Here is a 9,949-nt window from a genome sequence, read left to right as displayed (position 1 = left end):
TAAAGTGGAACTACCATTGCAGTTAAAGTGTTCAATATGCAACTGGATGCGGCATTCAAGAGTTTGATACGGAATGTGAAGTTTTGCATAGCCTTCACCATAGGTATCTCGTAAAAGTCATTACTAGTTGTTCCAATCTTGATTTCAAGGCTTTAGTTCTCGAGTATATGCCTAATGGGAGTCTTGAGAAATATTTGTATTCACACAACTACTTCCTCGATACCAGGCAGAGACTAAGCATAATGATAGATGTGGCGTGTGCTTTGGAATATCTTCACCATGGGTGCTCGTCGCCTGTGATCCACTGTGATCTGAAGCCTAGTAACATCTTGCTGGATGAGGATATGGTTGCCCACCTTAGCAACTTTGGCATTTCAAAACTGCTTGGTGAAGATCAGGGTGATTTGTACACTAAAACCTTAGCAACACTAGGTTATATTGCACCGGGTACGTCTCTTATTTTTGTTGATTTTCCTTTTTTTTTTTCCAGCTAGAAAGTCTATTGCACCTTTAAATTAATTGTTTGACTGTAGAGTATGGAATGGATGGACTAGTGTCAAGAAAGTGCGACGTATACAGTTACGGGATCATGTTGCTGGAAACGTTTACTAGGAGAAAGCCTAATGAGTTTGAGGGAGATCTTAGCTTGAAACAATGGGTGAGTTACTCACTCCCAAAGGCAGTAATGGATGTCGTAGATGCCAACTTGGTAACAGCAATAGGTAAAGGCTTACAGAAGGAGCTAGATGTTGTGGCATGAATCCTCACAGTAGCATTAGATTGTTGTGCTGAATCTCCGGTAAGAAGGACTAACATGAAAGATGTTGTAGCGATGCTGCAGAAGATCAAGATTCAACTTCTTGAACATTGAACATTTTTATAATGGTTCTCTTTTCTCTTTTAGCACTTGATTTGTGTATGATTCTGTCTTCATAAATTCTAGCTGGTTGCAATAAATCTGACTGTTTCCTTTTGATATGAATATTGCATAAGGGTGGAACTTGAAAATTGCTTCTGCCCTTTGTTTAATCCTGCACTGTATCCCCAAAAGCCACCCCTTTGTCACGACCCGATATCTCAAGTCGTGATGGTGCCTACCTTATCCCACCAGTATGCAAGACAAACTATAGCCCGGAATGATAGGTAATGGGCTAATAGGAAGAGACAAAATAAAAGATCACGTATGATAATAAAAACCACAATAATAAGTGAAAACTAAGAAGAAAGCATATGTATTATATCAAAACGAGAGGAGGAAAAAGGACCAATTATTCAAATGAATCCCTCGCAAGACCTGATAAGGTCAGTACTAGAGCCACTACTAACGGGTACCCAGAGTACTAAAAAAAAAATCTAAAATGTACACAAGTAGTCTCAAGTGAAAAAAACTAACTAGAGTAGATAGAGGAGGGTCATCCTCGGACGACAGTAAGCTCACCTCGCTCTAAACCAGCACTGAAAGGTAGGAACCACGTCAACGCCGACAGCTAGTACCTAGATCAGCATCAGGAAAAAGATGCTCAAGTATAGTATGAGTACCAAAAATCACGGGTACTCAGTAGGCATCATCGACCGACTGAGCTTAATACAGTAAAGGTGTAACTACAATGCAAGGACGTAATCTGAGTTATTAGTAAATAAGGATGGAAGGTAAACAACTACTAAGCTATGCAACGACTGTAAAGGAATAAACTTGTGCGATACAAAAAAATAATAATGCAGTAACAATAATTAAATCAAACATAACCTAACTGAGCCCCCATAAGCCCGCTAGGCACACTGAAGAAGACCATTAACCCAACCGTACCCCCATAAGCCGGTGGGACACACAAGTGATGAAAGTAAACATAAATAATCAGATGCCGAACTTGAACCGAAACTTAGAGTAACCCCAACTATAATCACATGCCGGACTCTAACTAGAACTCATTGTAACAATAATAGTCAAATGCCGGACTCGAACCGAAACTCTAGTAACAATAATAGTCAATTGCCGGACTCGAACCGGCACTCATAGTAACAATAATAGTCAATTGTCGGACTCAAATCGAAACTCATAGTAACTATAATAGTCAATTGCCGGACTCGAATCGGGACTGATAGTAATCATTATAATCATTTGCCGGACTCGAACCTGAATTTACAGTAACCATAAACCACTAATAATATTAAAATACATTCCATATTATAACAATGTCAACGTCTAAATAATCATCCACCAATTTTAAAAAGGGCTAAATTAAAGATTTTGCAATTAAATTTTATGTCCCAAAGTGATAGGTGCTATATTATATCGAAAGGTAAAATACCAAAATCTACTACAACGGGGTCCCAATCTAAATAAATAAGACAACTTATACATATCAAATAATACGTATCTACAAGCACTTATCCAAAGCTAACATAATAGTTAACATTTTCGGTCAGTAAGCTCAATCTAAAAATAGGGTAAACCTAGTCTACCTGGACGCCAAAGCTATAATATCTGTCCGCGAAGCCTGTGAATAACGCTACTAAGATCCGAGCTCAAATAATAAATTTTAATTTGATGATGAAATAATGTAAAATATTTTCACCCAGAAACTTTGCTATAGAATATATATAAACATGCATATATAAGAGCACTTGATTAGCCTTTTTTTTAAAAGAAAATTTTTATTGAATAGCACTACTACTAAGTGTGTATATATATATACACATAAGAGACAAAAAAGAAAATTTTTATTGAATAGCACTACTACTAAGTGTGTGTATATATATACACATAAGAGTCGATATATATGAAAGAAGAAAAAGACACATTCAAATGGTCAAGGGACATGTGTACGGTTGCGAAATAACAACATGTTGTTGTCCACATCCTTCCCACACGTGTGGTGGTAATTAGCCACAAGTAATAATTTTCTACTCCGCGTACATATTCAGATATTAAATTCTTGGTAAAATAATTATAATATTTGGAATATACCATAGTTGATAGAAAATTATTTCTAACAAAACCTCTATTATATTACAATAATATTTTAACATTTCTAAAATTACTATCTCCGCCTAAAATATTAATAAATCATAAAAGTCCATTATAAACTGATATAAAGATATCATCACTTAAAAGAATTTTATCAATATCGAAATATTCTATAAGGGTACTAAATTATATTTCTATCAAATGCCAAATTAAATTAAATAAACCACGAAACGTTTAGATATTACTAAAATTATATAAAAATACAGTAAAATGACCGTATAGGTCATTACAACATCCACTACTAAAAGGACTTTCGTCCGCGAAAGTAAAAGATGAATAAATAACTGAAGCCTCAAACAGATAGGGATAATGGGCTCGTATATCATGCTCGATCTCCCAACTAGCCTCCTCAACTGGACGGTGACGCCATTGAACCTTAACTATCAGAATATCCCTGGAGCGCAACCGCCTGACATCCCTCGCCAAAATAGACGTTGGCTCCTCTACAAACGTCAATCCCTCGTCCAACTAAACTGAGTCCCACCGAAGTACGTGTGACTCATCTGGCATATACTGCCGCAAAATAGATACATGACATACAGGGTAAATGGCTGAGAAGGCAGGTGGCAATGCCAACACATAATATACCTCCCCAACTCTCTGTAGGACCTCAAAAGGTCCAATATATCTAGGGCTAAGCTTGCCCTCCCCTCCAGAACCTCATCATGCCCTTCATGGGTGATACTCACAGGAAGACCCTATCACCAACTCTGAAACTCAATGGACGACGTCTATGATCAGCATAACTCCTCTGTCTGCTCTGAGCTGCTCGTAGCCTATCCTGAATCACTTGAACCTGATCCAACGAATCACGAAGCAAATCTGTTCCACAAGGTGTAGTCTCAGAACTCTCAATGCCTCAAATGGGGCTATCTGAATACTCGAGTGAAAGCTGTTATTATAAGCAAACTCTTCCAAAGGTAGAAATTGGTCCCACTGACCTCCAAAACCAACACATAAGCGCGTAGCATATCCTCTAAGACCTAGATAGTCCCCTCTGACTGCCCATCCTTCTGGGGATGAAAGGCTGTACTAAGGTCAGCCTGGGTCCCCAACTCCTCCTGAAATGCCCTCCAAAATCTAGAACTAAACTGAGAGCTTCGATCGGAAATAATGGACATAGGGACCCCATATAGGCGAACCACCTCTTGAATGTAAACACGAGCTAACTTCTCGGCACTGTTGGAAACTTGAACGGGGATAAAATGTGCAGACTTGGTCAATCTATCCACGATGACCCAAATGCTATCAAAACCATGCGACATACGAGGCATTCCACCTACGAAATCCATAGTAATTCACTCCCATTTCTAATCGGGAATAGGTAGCTGCTGCAATAATCCACCAGGCCTCTGATGCTCGGCCTTTACCTGCTGACAACAAAGACATCGAGCCAAAAACCCTACTATATCTCTCCGCATACCACTCCACCAGTAATGCTACCTCAGATCCCTATACATAAGAGGTCTCCCAGGGTGAATAGAGTATCTGGAGCTATAAGCCTTACAAAGAATCAATTGGATCAAATCTCCAATCCTTTAAAGACAAATACGACCGTCAAACTTTAAGAAACCCTTAGAATCTAGGGTAGCCTACTGAGACTCACCACTCAACACTTGCTCTGGAAGGCTGCGAAGCCTGTTGACGACTCTGAATCTGCTCCAACAAGGTGGATCTGTCCTTAACACTAGCAATAATTGTCCGAGGGTCAGAAATATCCAAACGAACCATCATGTTAGCTAAGAACTGAATGTCCAAAGCAAACGACCATTAAGAAACTGAAATGAAAGCTAAGCTACCCATACTTACTAACTTTCGACTCAAGGAATCCGCTACCACATTCGCCTTACCAGAATGGTAGAGAATAGAGATATCATAGTCTTTCAGCAACTCAATCCATCTGCGCTGCCTCAAATTAAGCTCCTTCTAGGTCATAATATACGGAAGATTGAGGTAATCAGTAAATATCTCACAGCGAACCCCATACAAATAATGTCTTCAAATCCTAAGTGCAAATACTACCGCTGCCAACTCTAAGTCATGAGTAGGGTAGTTGCGCTCATGCACCTTCAACTGCCTAGATGCATATCCAATAATTCGGCCATGCAGAACACACCCCAAACCAACACTAGATGCATCATAATAAACAGTAAAACCCTCGCCCTCAACAGGAAGAATCAGAATAGGAGTTGAAGTAAGTAAATCCTTGAGCTTCATAAAGCTCGCCTCACAAATCATAGACCACTGAAACGGAGCCTCCTTCCTGGTCAATCTAGTAATAGGGGATGCAATAGAAGAAAATCCCTCAATGAACCGCCTGTAGTAACCTGCCAACCCAATATAGCTGCGAACCTCAGAAGGTGACGTAGGCCTAGCCCAACTACGAATAGCTTCAATCTTGGCTAGGACCACCATAATACCGTCCTTGGACACTACGTGCCCCAAGAAAGGTACAGACTCAAGCCAAAACTCATATTTTAAAAACTTGGCATAAAGCCTGTGGTTTCTCAAAGTACAAAGTATAGTCCTCAATTGCTGCTCTTACTCCTCCTTACTCCTCGAATGTACCAAAATGTCATCAATAAATACTATCACGAAGAACTCCAAATATGTCCTAAACACGTAATTTATCAGATCCATAAAAGCTGCTGGAGTATTGGTTAACCCGAAAGACATCACCAGGAACTCATAATGACCATAAGGAGTCCTGAAGCTTGTCTTAGGGATGTCCACAGCCCTAACTCTCAACTGATGGTAACCGAACCTTAAATCAATCTTAGAAAACACCGCCGCACCCTGAAGCTGATCAAACAAATCATTGATGCGAGGCATAGGATACTTATTCTTCATAATAACCTCATTCAACTACCTATAATCGATACACATACGCAAGGAGCCATCTTTCTTCTTCACAAATAAAACTAGATCACCCGAAGGAGATACACTCGGTCTGATAAATCCTATACCCAGAAGATCTTGAAGCTGACTATTTAGCTCCTTCAACTTAGCAGGAACCATATGATACGGAACCATAGAAATAGGTCGGGTGCCAGGCTCGAGGTCAATAATAAACTCTATATCACGCTTAGGAGGAAGGCTAGGTAGGTCAGTCAAAAATACATCAGAAAACTTGCGAACAATAGGGACGGAGTCAAGTGGGGGACTCTCAGCACTAACATCCCAAATATATGCAAGAAATGACTCACAACCTCTCGGTATCAGTCTTCTAGCCTGGATGTACAAAATAATCCCCATTGGTGCGTGGCTAACAGAACCCTGCCACACAACTAGGGGTATGCCAGGAAAAGCTAAAGTAACGGTCTTAACAAAACAATCCAAGACCACATTGTAAGAAGACAACCAATCCATACCTAGAATCACATCAAAATCAACCATATCTACTACAATAAGGTCAATATGAGTATCAAACTCCCGAATAGTGACCAAACAAGATCTATATACCTGATCCACTACTAAAGAGTCACCCACTGGGGTAGCCACACATAACAACACAGATAAAGACTCTGAACATAAACCCAGTCACAATGTAAAATAAGTAGAAATATATGAAAAGCTGGAACTAGGATCAAATAAAGCAGAAGCTGGCTGATGGAACACGGAAATCGTACCTGTAATTACAGTATTCGTAGCCTCAGCCCCTGATCTACCTGGAACAACATACAAATTACCCTGTCCACTACTAGACTAGGTACCTGCCCGACCGCCTACCCTACCTCCCTGCGGACCACCTTTAGAATCCTAGGAACTACCTTTACGACCCTGTATACCACCCCTACCTAACGAAGGCACTAATTTGATTGGCTACACAGCGAGAACTGGAGGCTAAATCATCGTACGCGGAGGACACTCACTGGCAAAGTGACCAACAACTCTACAGTCATAACATGTCCAGGGCACCTTCTCTGACTAGAAAGTCCAGCGAATCCAGAATGACCACCCCTACTTGACGATCCTGACTGAACAACCCTCTGCGGCTGGCTGCTACTCTGACCATTGGAACTAGAATAGATGAGCTGACCCCTATTAGATAATTGAATTGATGCCTAAACTGGCCGACTAGGTTGACCCTGATACTGAGAAGGCTGCTGATGAGGGTACCGATCGTGAAATCCTCAGCCTGAGGATTGTGAACCACTGTAACTACCCTGGTAGCGTGGTCTCTTATCGCTGCACCCTTAGGCCTCACGATCCATCTCCTCTATGGAATAAACATGCTCGGCTATCTCAGAAGAAGACTTTCCTAAAGTCACCAAACTCTGAGTAGCCCTACGGAGTGATAATCTCAATCCCTTAATAAAGCATCGAATCCGCTCGTACTCTGTATCCAGAATCATAGTGGCGTGTCGGGCTAACTCATGAAACCTCACCTCATATTCCGCCACAATCATAGAACCCTAACTCAATGCGGTAAACTCATCCTGGAGACGCTCACGCACGCTACGCGGCATATACTTCCCTAAGAAAGCCTCGGAGAACTAAGTCCAAGGCACTGGTGGAGATCCAGCTGGCCTAGAATCAAGATAACCTCTCCACCACCTCCTTGCTTCTATGTCAAAAAGATAAGAAACAAAGTCTACTCCTCCCGCCTCAACCAGCCCTAAATTCTGCAACCGCTCCTCGCAACTGGATAGGAACTCATAAGCATCCTCTCTCGGGGTCCCGACAAACATGGGTGGAGTCAATCTCAAAAATCAATCCAACATCTTCTGCTCCTCTGCAGATATAAGTGGTTGAGCTACTACCGGTTGTAGGACTACTGGTGCTGGTGGAACCTCTACCCTAGGCGCCGCTGCCGCAGGCTGTACTCCTAAATCTACACCACCTTGTGATGCTGGCTGAGCTCCCATGACTGGTAGATCGCTAACTAACCCAAAGAACCGAACTAATGTATCCTGAATAACCGAAGAAGATATAAAGCTGGGTGGAGCCTAGGCAGCCCCTTGGCCCACCTGCTGATGTGACAGAATACCTGGAGCTATCTCAATCCCCGAAGGTATAATAGGATTAGGTGTTGGATCCCCGACCTGATCTCGAATAGAGGCTACTGCTCTACCCTGCCCCTGATATCTTCGTCGACCTCTACCATAAGATAGAACTCTATAAGTGGACCAACGGTCCCGACCCCTGCTCTCGAACCTCGTGTCCTAGCTATCTTCGTAAAGAGTGAACCAATAAAAAGATTACAACCAACCTAGACTCAAAACACAAAATAGATCAAGAAAATGAGAATTTTTTTTCCTAGAAATGCTCTATAGCCTCCCAAGGATAGGATATAGACGTCTCTGTACCGATCCGCAGGACTCTACTAAACATCGGCTCCAGTACTACCAGTGTGACATATGCTCTGATACCAACTTGTCACGACCCGATTTCTCAAGTTGTAATGGCGCGTACCTTATCCCACCGCCTATAGCCTGGAATGATAGGTAATGGGATAATAGGCAGAGACAAAATAAAAGATCGTGTAAGATAATAACAACCACAATAATAAGTTAAAACTAAGAAGAAAGCATATGTATTATATCAAAACGAGAGGAGGAAAAAGGACCAACTATACAAATGAATCCCTCCCAAGACCTGATAAGGTTAGTACTAGAGCCACTACTAACAGGTACCCAGAGTACTAGACGAAAAATCTAGAATATACACAAGTAGTCTAGAGTGAAAAAAACTAACTAGAGTAGATAGAGGAGGATCAGCCTCGGACAATAGTAAGCTCACCCCGCTCTAAACCAACACTGAAAGGTAGGAACCACATTAATGCAGACTGCTAGTACCTAGATCTGAATTAGGAAAAAGATGCTGAAGTGTAGTATGAGTACCAAAAACCACGGGTACTGAGTAGGCATCATCGGCCGACTGAGCTTAATATAGAAAAGGTGTAACAACAATGCAAGGACGTAATTTGAGTTATTAGTAAATAGGATGGAAAGGTAAACAACTACCAAGCTATGCAACGACTATAAAGGAATAAATGTGTACGGTACAGAAAAATAATAATCCAGTAATAATAATTAAATCAAACATAACCTAACTGAGCTCCCATAAGCCTGCTATGCACACTGAAGAAGACCATTAACCCAACCATACCCCCATAAGCCTGTGGGACACACAAGTGATGAAAGTAAACATAAATAATCAGATGCCGGACTCGAACCAGAACTCAGAGTAACCCCAACTATAATCAGATGCCGGACTCGAACTGGAACTCATAGTAATAATAATAGTCAAATGTCGGACTCGAACCGAAACTCATAGTAACAATAATAGTCAATTGCCGGACTCGAACCGGAACTCATAGTAACAATAATAGTCGATTCCCGGACTCGAACCGGAACTCATAATAACATTCATAGTCAATTGCCGGACTCAAACCGGGACTCATAGTAATCATAATAATCAATTGCCAGACTCGAACCGGAATTTACAGTAACCATAACCCACCGATAATATTAAAATCCATTCCATATTATAACAATGTCAACGTGTAAATAATCATCCACCAATTTTAAAAAGGGCTAAATTAAAGATTTTGCAATTAAATTTTATGACCCAAAGTGATAGGTGCTATATTATATCGAAAGGTAAAATACCAAAATCTACTACAACGGGGTCCCAATCCGCATAAATAAGACAGTTTATACATAACAAATAATATGTATCTACAAGCACTTATCCAAAGCTAACATAATAGTTAACATTTTGGGTAAGTAAGCTCAATCTAAAAAAAAGGGTAAACCTAGTCTACCTGGACGCCAAAACTATAATATCTGTCCGCGAAGTCTCTAAATAACGCTACTAAGATCCGAACTTAAATAATAAATTTTAATTTGATGGTGAAATGATGCAAAATATTTTCACCCAAAAACTTTGCTACAAAATATAAATAAACATGCATGT

The 9,949-nt window shown here is 40.7% G+C and overlaps 1 pseudogene; it reads right to left on the bottom strand.

Moving 5' to 3' along the window:
• Nucleotides 1-663: 663 nt before the first annotated feature.
• Nucleotides 664-7,719, bottom strand: LOC124897837 (annotated as a pseudogene).
• Nucleotides 7,720-9,949: the final 2,230 nt, after the last annotated feature.

The sequence above is a fragment of the Capsicum annuum genome, chromosome 4 (assembly GCF_002878395.1).
Source record: "Capsicum annuum cultivar UCD-10X-F1 chromosome 4, UCD10Xv1.1, whole genome shotgun sequence".
Classification (NCBI taxonomy): domain Eukaryota; kingdom Viridiplantae; phylum Streptophyta; class Magnoliopsida; order Solanales; family Solanaceae; genus Capsicum; species Capsicum annuum.
Note: the sequence above shows the minus strand (reverse complement) of the source record. Positions and strands in the feature narration are given on the sequence as shown.